The following is a 12495-nucleotide window of genomic DNA, read 5'->3' on the forward strand; positions in this document are numbered from 1 at the left end:
TGACAGCTACATATTTCTCCTGCGGAGCAGTTGGTGGGTTCAAACTTGGACTACACTCCCCAAAATGTTATATTCAGAGACTTTTCCAACTTCAATAGTAATGTTCAGAGCCTTGTTAGATATAAAATGTTTTGCTTGGTACTGAGATTTAGAAGTGGGTCAAGTCTATTCTTGTTTATCTAAATGACTGTTCAACATGTAAAGAAGTAAAGTTTGTCAAAAGCTCATCTCTGTAGCACAGTGTACTTAGTATGTGCTAGAGGAAGACACCCAACAAGATGGATTTGCACAGTGGCAGCAGCAATAGGCTCAAATATGGCAATAATCGTGAGGTTAGCACAGGACCGGGCAGTGTTGCGTTCTGTTGTACATTGTGTCGCTATGAGTCGTTACTGACTCAATAGCACCTGACAACAAGAAGTGCTATAATAAGGAACTCAGGTCATATAGTGGGTTTCAAGTTGTGCTGTTAACCACAAGGTTGGCAGTTCAAATCCACCAATTGCTCCATGGGAAAGAGATGAGGCTTTCTGCTCCCTTAAAGACGTACAGTCTCAGAAACCCTATACAGGGTCAATATGAGTTGGAACTGACTCCACGGCACATAACCACCAATGCCATCAAGTGCATGCAAGAGAAAGAAACCATCACCAAGATAAAGGATGGTAGAATGCAGAGGAAAGTTATTGGAATAGGCGCCCTTAAAACAGGTGGTTTTTGAGCATTAGACATCTGGACCTAGACATTGCCAATGAGTTGATTCCAACTCAATATAGTAGAACTGGGTTTTCTTTTCTGTAATATAGCAAAAGTAGATCACCAGGATTTTCTTCTGTAGTACTACTTACTAGGTAGATTCTAACCAGCAACCTTTAGATTAGCCCCAAAACCCATTACCATGGAATGGAGTTGATTCTGACTCCTAGGGTTTCCAAGACTGTAAATCTTTATTGGCGCAGACAGCCTCATCTTTCTTCCATGGAGCAACTGGTGGGTTTGAACTGCAGATCTTGTAGTTAGCAGCCCAAAATCTAACCTACAGGACCACAAGGTTATGAGTCAAGCACAAATTTATATTAGGCATGAGAAGAGGTTATTTGACAAGGAAAGAAAAACATGAGTGAAGGACATACTTGGGGAAAAGATAGGAAGTGTCCAGGGGCTAGGAGAAATAGCAGGGAAGGATGGTGTATGGTGGAAGGTTAGCTGGAAAGGCAGACTGAACCAGATTCTGGATGCTCTTTTCTTGAATGATGCTGTATGTTATCTGAAGATGATGTTTGGGTTTCAGTCTGCAGCTGAGGTTTGTGGGCAGCATCTGGACCTGATCAGAGTCCTGTTTAAGGAAGACAGCTCTGATGGCATGCTAAAGGTTCAGTGTCTGATAGATGAAGAGGAAGGTTAGAGACATGCAAATTAGGAAGAGCATAATGCAAAGTTGCTGTACCCAAAAGAAATCGTCAATTTTCAACCCTTTCAAGAACTGATAGTACTGAGGGAAGAAGTCCAAGCAGCACTGAAGGCATTGGTGAAAACAAGGCTCTAGGATTTGATGGAATACAACTTGAAATCTTTTAACAAACTGATGTAGCACTGGAGGTGCTCACTTATCTATGCCAAGAAATTTGGCCAACCAATTGAAAGAGATCCATATTTGTGCCCATTCCAAAGAGTAGTGATCTGATCAAATACAGAAATCATCGAACAATAGCATTAATATCACATTCAAGTAATTTTTTTACTAAAGATTATTCAAAACCTGTTGCAACCAGTACATCGATGGAGAACTTCCAGAAATTTGAGTCAGATTCAGAAGAGGACATGGAACTAGAAATATCTCTGTTGGTGTTATATGGATCTTGCCTGAAGGCAGAGAATATCAGAAATATGTTTATTTGTGCTTTATTGATTATGCAAAGGCTTTTGACTGTGTGGATCATGACAAACTATGGATAACATTGTGAAGAATGAATATTCCAGAGCACTTCATTGTGATCATGAAGAACCTGTACATAGACCGATAGGCAGTCACTAGAACAGAACAACAGGATGCTGAGTGGTTTAAAAATCAGGAAAGTTGTGTGCCAGGGTTGTATCCTTTCATCATACTTGTTCAATCTGTGTACAGTGAGCAAATAATCCAAGAAGCTGGATTGTATGAAGAAGATGGTAGCATCAGGACTGCAGAAAGACTCATTAACAACCTGTGATATACAGATTACACAACTTTGCTTGCTGAAGACAAAAAGGACTTAAAATAATTACTGCTGAAGATCAAAGACCATAACCTTTAGTATAGATTGTTTCTCAATATAAAAAAAAAGTAAAAGTCCTCACCACTGGTAATTATTGTTGTTGTTAGGTGCCATCGAGTCCGTACAAACTCATAGTGACCTCATGCATAGCAGAATGAAACTCTGCCCAATCCTGGGCCATCCTCACTATTGTTGCCACACTTAAGCCCATTGATGCTGCCATATTGCCAATCCATCTTGTTGGGGTTCTTCCTCTTTTTCTCTAATCCTCCACTTTACCAAACATGATATCATTCTCCAGTGACTGGTCCCTCCTGACAACATGTCCGAAGTATGAGAGATGAAGTTTGGCCATCCTGGCCTCCAAGGAGCTCTCTGGCTGAATTTCTTCCAAAACAGGTCTCTTAGTTATTCTGGTAACCCATGGCACTTTCATTATTCTCCTCCAACGCCATAACTCAAAAGCATCAATTCTTCTACAGTCTTCCTTATTCACTGTCCAGCTTTCGCACGCATATAAGGTTATTCAAAATATCATGGGTTGGGTCAGGCACACCTTAGTCTCAAGCTGACATCTTTGCTCTTCAACACTTTAAAAAGGTCTTGTGCAGCAGATTTGCCTAATGCAATACATCATTTGATATCTTGACTGCTGCTTCCATGAGTGTTGATAGTTGATCCAAGAAGAATGAAGTCTGACAACTTCAATCTTTTCTCCATTGATAAGAATGTTGTTTATTGGTACAATGGTGACGATTTTTGTTTTCTTTACATAGAAATGCAATCCATACTGAAGGCTGTGCTCTTTGATTTTCATCGGTAAATATTTTAAGTCTTTTTCACTTTCAGCAAGCAAGGTTGTATCATCTGCATATCGCAGGTTGTTAATGAGTCTTCTTCCAATCCTGATGCCACGTTTTCTTCATACAACCCAGCTTCTCAGATGATTTGATCAGTATACAGGTTGAATAAGTATGGTGAAAGAATACAACCTTGTCACACACCTTTCTTAATTTTAAACCTTTCAGTGTTCCCATGTTCTGTTTTAACAACTGCCTCTTGGTCCAGGTACAGATTCCTAAGGAGCACAATTAAGTGTTCCAGAATACTCATACTTCGCAATGTTATCCATAGCTTGTCATGATCCACACAATCAAAAGTCTTTGCATAGACAACAAAGTACAGGTAAACATCTTTCTGATATTCTGTGCTTTCAGCCAAGATCCATCAGACATCAGCAATGATATCCCTTGTTCCACGGCTTCTTCTGAATTCGGCTTGTACTTCTGGAAGTTCTCTGTCAATGTATGCTTGTAGCCATTTCTGTATTACTTGTAGTAAAACTTTACTTGCATGGGATATCAAAGATATCGTCCAATGATTTCCGCATTCCATTAGGTCACCTTTCTTTGGAATGGGCAAAAATATGGATCTCTTCCAATCAGTCGGCCAGATTTCTTGACATAGATGAGTGAGTGCCTCCTGTGCTGCCTCACTCTCTTGAAAGATTTCAATTTTTATTCCATCAATTCCTGGTGCCTTGTTCTTTGCCAATTCCTTCAATGCACTTTGGACTTCTTCCTTCACTATCATTGGCTCTTGATCATATGCTGTCTCTTGAAATGGTTGAACATTAACCAATTCTCTTTGGTACAGTGACTCTGCATATTCCTTTGATCGTCTCTTGATGCTTTCTGCATCATTCAATAATTTCCCCAGAGAATCCTTCAATAACAACAGTCGAGGCTTGAAAATTTTTCTTCAGTTCCCTCAGCTTGAGAAATGCTGAGCGTGTTCTTCCTTTTTGGTTTTCTGACTCCAGATCTTTGCACATTGTGTTGTAGTATTTGTCTTTGTCTTCTCAAGCTGATCTTTAAATTTTCTGTTCAGCTCTTGTACCTCCTCATTTCTACCATTTGCTTTAGCATCTCTACGCTGGAGAGCAAGTTTCAGTCTCTTCTGACATCCATTTTGACCTTTTCTTTCTTTCTTGTCTTCTTAATGACTTTTTGCCTTCTACCTGTATGATGTTCTTGATGTCATTCCACTCGACCAATAAATAATAACATCAGGATAAATGGAGAAAAAAATGAAGTTGTCGAAGACTTCATTTCATTTGGACCCACTATCAACACCATGAAAGCAATGAAAGCAACAGTCAATAAATCTAATGAGATATTACATTTGACAAATATACTGTAAAAGATCCCTTTAGAGTGTTCAAGAGCAAATATAGCAGTTTGAGGATTAAGGTATACCTGACCCAACCCATGGTATTTTCAATCACCTATGAAAATACCATGTGAAAATTGGACAGTGAATAATAAAAGTATGAGTACTACCAGAATTTTTTTTTTTTTTTTTTTAGTACTGCCAGAAGAACAAACAAATCTGTGTCAGAAGTAGTCAAAATGATCCTTAGAAGAAAGGATAGCAAGGCTTTGTCTCTCATACTTCAGACATATATCAGAAGGGACCAGTCCCCTGGAGAAGGACATCATGCTTGATAAAGTAGAGGGTCAGTCAAAAAGAGGAAGTCCTTCAAGGAGAAGGACTTAACATAGTCAGCAGCAACAATAGGCTCAAATGTAACAACAATTGTGTGGATGATATAGGACCAGGCAATGTTTCATTCTGTTGTGCACAGGGTCACTATCAGTAGGAGCCAACTTGACAGCATCTAACAACAATGAAATAAAGATGCTTAGGTGGTACAAACAGTTTGCACTACTAATGTGAAGTACTTTAAACTTATCCAGCAGTGCTGTGGAAGAAAAGCCTGATAGTCTGCTTCTGTCAAGATTTTTATTGTTGTTGTATCAAATTGGTTCTAACCCATAGCCACCCTGTATAGAGTTTCCAAGGAGCAGCCAGTGAGCTTGATCAGCTGACTGCGTGGTCCAGCAAGCACATTAACCCACAGCGCCACACCAGGGCTACAAAATCCCATGAAGCAATTCTCTATAGCACGTAAAGGATAGATATGAATTAGAATCAACTCAACAGCAATGGGTTTATGCTTGTAAAATAATTCAATAAAATGTGGCAGTGGTGATTCAGTGGTAGAATTCTCATGAGAGCAGGATTTGATTCCTAATCAATGCATCTTATGAGTAGCTACCACCCATCTGTCAGTGGAGGATTTTATCTTGCTATGATCCTGGTGTGGCTCTGTGGCTTAATGCACTGAACTGCACGGTCAGTTTGAACTGCAAGCTTGGTGGTTCAAGCTCACTAGCTGCTCCTCGGAAACCCGATGCAGCGTTGCTATGGGTTGGAACAGACTCAACAGCACTTCACAACAATAACAGCAATGATGCTAAACAGGTTTCAGTGGAGCTTATCTTCAAGCTAAGATAAACTAGGAAGAAAGGCCTGGTGATCTACTTCTGAAAATCAGCCAACGAAAACCCTATAAATCACAATAGTTTAATCAGCAAATGATCATGGGAGTGACATCACATTTCATTCTGTTGTGCGTGGAGCTACCATGAGTCAAGGGTCGACCTGGCAACAGCTAACAACTGTTGTTGATAAGCACTGGACTAGTAACTGCAAAGTCAGCCATTTCAAGCCTCTCAGCTGCTCCTCAGAAATCCTGTACAGGGTCACTATGAGTTGAAACTAACTCGACAGCACTTAATAACAACAATAATAAAAATGTTGTAACACCTCCCCACCAAAACAAAAGAAACCCTCAAATCAGTTGCCATGGAGTCAATTCCAAAGCAAAGTCAGTTCCAAGTCTTTCTTCTAAGACACTTCAGAGTGGATTCTAAGTGCCAACTTTTTGGTTAGTAATGAAGCACTTAATCATTTGTGCCACTCAGGGACCATGTAGTAACCCAAGAGAGAGAAAAATGAAATATGGAAGTAGGACAATGGCAATACAAATTCGAGCAAGGATCAGAAAGATACTGTTCTCTTTGGGCCACCATAGCCCCCAATGTTTATGGAATTACATGAGAGACTTGATTCATTCTAACACCAAGATTCTATGAATTAGGGGTTCTTTGACCACATAAGGAACTTACGTTCCAGATAAGAACATTTCCTCACAACTGTAAGTACTTATAAATATGTATCTATACATATTTAAAAAGTAAGATTATCTTTCCTACTTGCTACCAATATACCAACTGAAAAGGGATAATCACATAGATTTACTTGGGTACAACACTCGTTTATGAGACTTCAGTATAAAGAAACAGTAATGCTTACCAGAGTTGTTGTTGTTAAGTGCTGCCGAGTTGGTTCTGACTCATAACGACCTTGTATAGGGTTCTGAGGAACAGTTGGTGAATTTGAACTGCTGACCTTGTATTAATCCTACAGCGTCATCCAGGAGTCCATAGAGTGTACATTCAAGGCTGCCTGAGTCGAGGATTATTGTTTCAAAAGTGGTATGGTTGAAAGGTAGCCTCCACAAACCCAGAACATGGGAAACTCCACTACTATGGGATAAGAGTCACATTTCCAGCTAATCATTTTAAGAGACAACCTGGTTTGAGCATAGAATTTTGAAAAAACTGTCCTTGAAAAAGGAATACAACTTCTAAATTTAGGGGTAAGGGAAATGGAGAGGGCCGGGGACTGAGTTAGTTCCCTTTGCTACCAACCAGCTGGCCAGTCAACAAGGTTCTTGAACCTGTTTCCACATAAGAAAAAGGCTCTGAAGTCGCTCTCAGCCACAGAGTTCTCCGTAGCTCCTGAGCTTCTCCTTGTGTAACACATCCCTTCTTCCAGCAGCCAGCTTGCTCTCCAAAACACTGGGTGAAGGGTCCATTAAAACCTGCATTCACCCTTCTGATTATATTTCTTGGGATGGGTGCTACTGCTCCCGATTCTGTGCGGCTAGACTCTTAGTCTTTCCAGGGCAGGGTCTGGCCAAAGTGAACCCCAAATACCATAAACTGGATGACGGTGCTCTGTGAATGTGAAGCTATGGACATTCGTTTCCTGTCCAGAAGACCCTCCAAAGAGGCAGCTCATACAGTGCCCTCAAGCCTTGGCCCCGACTTTGGGGAAGTCACTTATTTTTGCCTCTGTTTCCTCAGCTATAAAATGAGTTGTTGCTTGCTCTGACCAGCTCACTAGGCTCTGGTGAGTCTCAAAAGGGAAAAAATACAAGGAAATAAAGGTTCTACAGAGTAGAAAGACCCAAGGTCTTCAGAGTAGTCTCCATAATATTCACAATCTGCTTACAGTCTACATTATGCTTTATAAGACAGTGAATTTCAGCTCCTGTTCACGGAACTCACAAAAAACCCTTAATAGAAAATTCAGAAGTAAATATATGAGTAAGTTAGAGAAGAAAACAAGATAACCCAATGTCATGGTGAAGAAGATACTGAATTACTGAATACAATGTTAGTTTTCAGGTTCCAAAGTGATGGTAGGCATAATTGAAGACACATACTGTAAAGGAAATGATAGGCAGTTAGACACATGAAGACCACTGGTAGGTATGACAGAAAGGAACGAAATGATATGGCTCGGGAAATGTGCATTTTGCAGGATTTATAGGTAACCCACACATCTGTTCCCTAATAGATAAGCACACCATTACTAAGATCTATTTCTTTTCTTTACTAAACACTTAGACTTTACATTCACTCATCTAAGCTTCATAACATTCCTATGAAACAGGTATTCTTAATATCCCTATCGTGTAGATGAGGTAGCAAGAGATATTAAACAAGTTGCCCACAGTCACTCACCTGGTAAATGACAGAGCCAAGGAATCATACCCATGCAGATTGGCTCCAGAGTTTACATTCCTAACCTGTACAGCATGTTGCTTTTCTAAATTTGAAGGTGGGAGAGAAAGCAATGCTTACTACATTGAATTTATTATTATGATGACCTGCTCCTTAATCTTTTATTTCCTTTCAGCCAATTTTCACCACCCTTTTTTTAAATGCAATGCCTTGATCTGGAAAAACTTCAACAGAACTCTGTAAAACATCTTTGCATGCACTTATGAGTATAAAGAAGTTATAGTGTCTAAAGTTGTCCATTTATTCTCTGGTTGACAGTTAATTCATTCATTCAAGTTGTTAGGTATTGTGAATGTAAAGATGAATTAGACATGGTTTCTGACTTAAAGGATTATATAAAAAGCACAGAAGGAGAATAAGGCCAAGTATATTTAGTCCTTTGTAGCAATACAAGAGGGCTTCAAAAAGTTTGTGGAAAATTGAATTAAAAGATAATTTAATTTTTCACAGACTTTTTTGAAGCTCCCCCATAAGGAGCTCTGGTAGCATAGTAGTTACGAATCAGGCTGTGAACGTCAAGGTCAGCAGTTAGAAACTAACGGCTATCCCATGGGAGAAAAATGAGGCTTTTTGCTCCTGTAAAGATTTACAGCCTCAGAAACCCTGTATAGGGTCGCAATGAGTGGGAACCCACTTCACGGCACATAACCACCAACCACCCACATACATATAAGATATCATGTGAGCAGAGACACTGAACACCTATATCACAGTGTATTGGGGAAAACTTCCTTGAAGAGCTATTGCTTATGTTGGGTTTAAAAGGATAGACAAGAGTTAGGAATACATGGAATGGAAGAAGGGCATTCTAGGGAAAGAAAATAGTAAGGGCCAAGCAAAAAGTAACAGGAAATGCATCCTATTTGAGAAACTAAACTTGCTCAGTATGACTGAGGCATCAAGTATACATGAAGAGATAGTTGAGGTTAAAGACTTAGAGGTCAAACCATAAACTGCCTTGCATGATAAGTCAAACGGCTGGACATTTATCATGAAATCTGTGGGCTCAGGGGCAGTAGTTTTAAGCAAGGAATCACCTGAATGTATTTTCCTTTTTTAAAAAAAAAAAAGTTCAGACAAATATGTAGGATTGTTGTTGTTGTTAGGTGCCATTGAGTCGGTACCGACTCAGTGACCTTATGCACAGCAGAACGAAACACTGCCTGATCCTGGGCCAACCTCACTATTGTTGCCGCTTGGCAAATCCATCTCACTGGGGGCCTTCCTCTTTTTCTCTGACCCTCCACCTTACCAAACATGATATCCTTCTCCAGCAACTGGTATGTAGGATAGAATGGATAAAATGGAGAATAGAATGGATCACATGTTTAAATGAGTTTTGAAACTGTTGCAAAAATCCTGGCAACAGGTTATGAAATACCAAACAGGAGCAGTAGCAATGTAGGTAGATGAACAAAAGGATTGAAAACTAAAAAGATATTTAAGATGTTTGTTGTTGTCAATTGCCTTCGAGTTGGTTCTGTCTCATAGCAACCTTGTGTAAGGTTTCTGTGGAGTGCCTGGTGGGTTTGAACTGCCAATCTTGTTGTTAGTGGTTCAGTGCTTATCCAACAGCACCACACCAGTACTCTTTAGGATATAGCATATACAAAATAAAAGCATACCTAGTGGCACAATGGTTAAAGCACTTGGCAGGTAATTGAAAAGTTGGGTGTTTGAGCCCACCAGCCGTGCAGCAGGAAAAAGATGTGGCAGTCTGCTTTTGTAAAGATTTACAACCTTATGGGACACAGAAAACCCTATAGGACAGAGAAGTTGTACTCTGTCCTACAGGGTTTGTTTTGAGTTAGAATCAACTCAAGGCAATGAGATATGTGTTTACATATAAAAATACACAACACAAGATAGTAAGATAGGTAGTTGCATATTTTTAGGGAAGTATAAAAAAAAGTTTTCCAGTACCAAAATACTGGTTTAAGGAATAACTTCATCAGAATGACTTTTAAAAATCAATTCCTGGTCTTTATGTCTATAAATTCTTGTTTAATGGGCCTGGGGTGGCAACTGGAAATCTGTATTCTTTGAAAGTTTTGTGAGTTCATTCTGCAGTAAAACTAAGATTGACGACCATTATGACTCCTAAACTTATGAGCAGAGCCCTGGTGTGGTGTCGTAGGATAAGCACTGGACTGCTAACCACAAGGTCAGTGGTTCAAACCCATCAGCCACTCCTTGGAAACCCTATACAGGGTAGTTAGTTATGAGTCAGAATTGACTCGACAGCACATACCAACAACAAGCTTGTGAGCTGAAAGCCTAAGAGATTAATTTCTATCACATTAAAATGTGATAAATAAAGATTGGAAGAGATTGTTTGGTTGTGACACAGGAAGAGTGAAGATTAATTTACTCCTAGACTAACACTTGGAGTTCCTATGGGAGTTCAGGCTGAGTTGGGTATACTAGTTTGGAACTCAGAAGACAGAATTTACTTGAATATAGATTATCAATTGTGGTAGATTAAACCATGGGGTTGAGAGCTAATCCCACAAGAATATCTGAAGTGAAGAAACACATTTTTGAGTCCTTATGAATTGTCATGGATTGAATTGTGCCCCCCACCCCTGCCCAGCCAAAATATGTGTCAGCTTGACTGGACCATGATTCTCAGTATGTGTGATGATGCCCCATGATGTCATCTGATGAGATAAACCAATAAAAGGATTAAGGGTGGAATGTTGTCTTTGTTAAGTGTCATAAAGTTGGTTTTGACTAGGATCTACTCTGTATAGGATTTCTGAAGAGTGGCTGGTGGGTTTGAACTGCCAACTTTGCATTTAGCAGTCCAACGCTTATCCTACACTTGGACTCTAAGGGTAAGATTGTAGTTAAGAGCCTTTGAGTCAGCTCCAACTCACAATGACCCTGTATATGGTTGGTTTGAACCACTGATCTTTTGGTTTGCAGTCCAATGTTATCCTCCAACCCCATACCAGGACACACCACACTTAATCCACCAAAACCCTGATCCAATCAATGTACAAGAGATTCCCAAGTGTATGGCATGAAACACCTTTTATTTTACAACAGAGAAAATGAGAGAAACTTGAGCAGAGAAAAATGGATCCAATATCACAAAGAAAGAAGAGCCAGGAGTGGAGTGTGTCCTTTGAACCTGGGGACCCTGCACTGTGAAGCTCCAAGATCCAGGGAATGATTGATATCAAGAGGTATGGTGATCTCCATGCATCTTCAGATCTGAAAAGCCTTCAACCCTCCTCAAAGTAGGGTTAACTATGGAGTAAAACATTCAGGGCCTTTATTTGTTGATGGGGAACAATTCAAAATGATGAGAAACAGCTGTAAACATCCATTAATAATCCAAACATGGATGTAAGAAATATGAATCTAGTAAAACTGACACAATAAAAAATGAAATGGAATGCATAAACACCAATATCTTAGCCATTAGTGAGCACAAGGCCATTAAGAAGAGAAGAAAGAAGGAAAAGACCAAAATGGATGTCAGAAGAGACTCTAAGGTCTCCAGCATAGAGGTGCTAAAGTAAATGGACAAAATGATGAAGTCAAAGAGCTGAACAGAAATGTTCAAAGGATAGCTCAAGAAGACAAAATTAAGTATTATAATGAAATGTGCAAAGACCTTGGAGGGAAACACACTCAGCATTTCTCAAATTGAGGGAAGTAAAGAAAAATTCAAGCCTCAGTTTACAACACTGAAAGATTCTTTGAGCAAAATATTGAATGATGATAAAAGCATCAAAAGAAGATGGAAGGAGCATGTGGAGCGTATAGTCTCTTCAACAGATGGTGCTGGCAGAACTAGAAATTGATATGCAAAAGATTGAATCAAGACCTTTACCTCACTCCTTATACAAAAACCAGCTCAGCGTGGATTAAAGACCTAAATGTCAATCCCAGAATTATGAAGGCCATCAATGAAAAAATAGGGACAAATGTAAGGGCTCTAATTCAGGGCATACACAGACTACCAAACATTTTGAAAACTACACCAATAAAAGTAGACAAAATAGATGATTGGGACATACTAAAAATTTAAAACTTATGTGCATCAAAAGACTTCACCAGAAGAATAAAAAGGGAACCAACAGAATGGGAAAAAGTCTTTAATAACGACACATCAGAAAAGGGACTCATTTCTAAAATATATAGAAAACTACAACACCTCTACAGGAAAAAGACAAATAACCCAATTAAAAAATGGGCACAGGACATGAACAGACATGCTACCAAGGAGGAGATCTGGGCAGCTAACAAACATATGAAGAAATGCTCACGATCACTAGCCATTTGTTGTTGTTAGGTGCCACCAACCCATAGCAACCTTATGAACAGCAGAATGAAACACTGCCTGATCCTGGGCCAACCACACTACTGTTGTCACACTTGAGTCCATTGATGTTGCCACTTGGCCAATCCATCTCATTGGGGATCATCCTCTTTTTCTCTGACCCTCC

Source organism: Chrysochloris asiatica, unplaced genomic scaffold (assembly GCF_000296735.1).
Source record: "Chrysochloris asiatica unplaced genomic scaffold, ChrAsi1.0 scaffold00048, whole genome shotgun sequence".
Taxonomy (NCBI): domain Eukaryota; kingdom Metazoa; phylum Chordata; class Mammalia; order Afrosoricida; family Chrysochloridae; genus Chrysochloris; species Chrysochloris asiatica.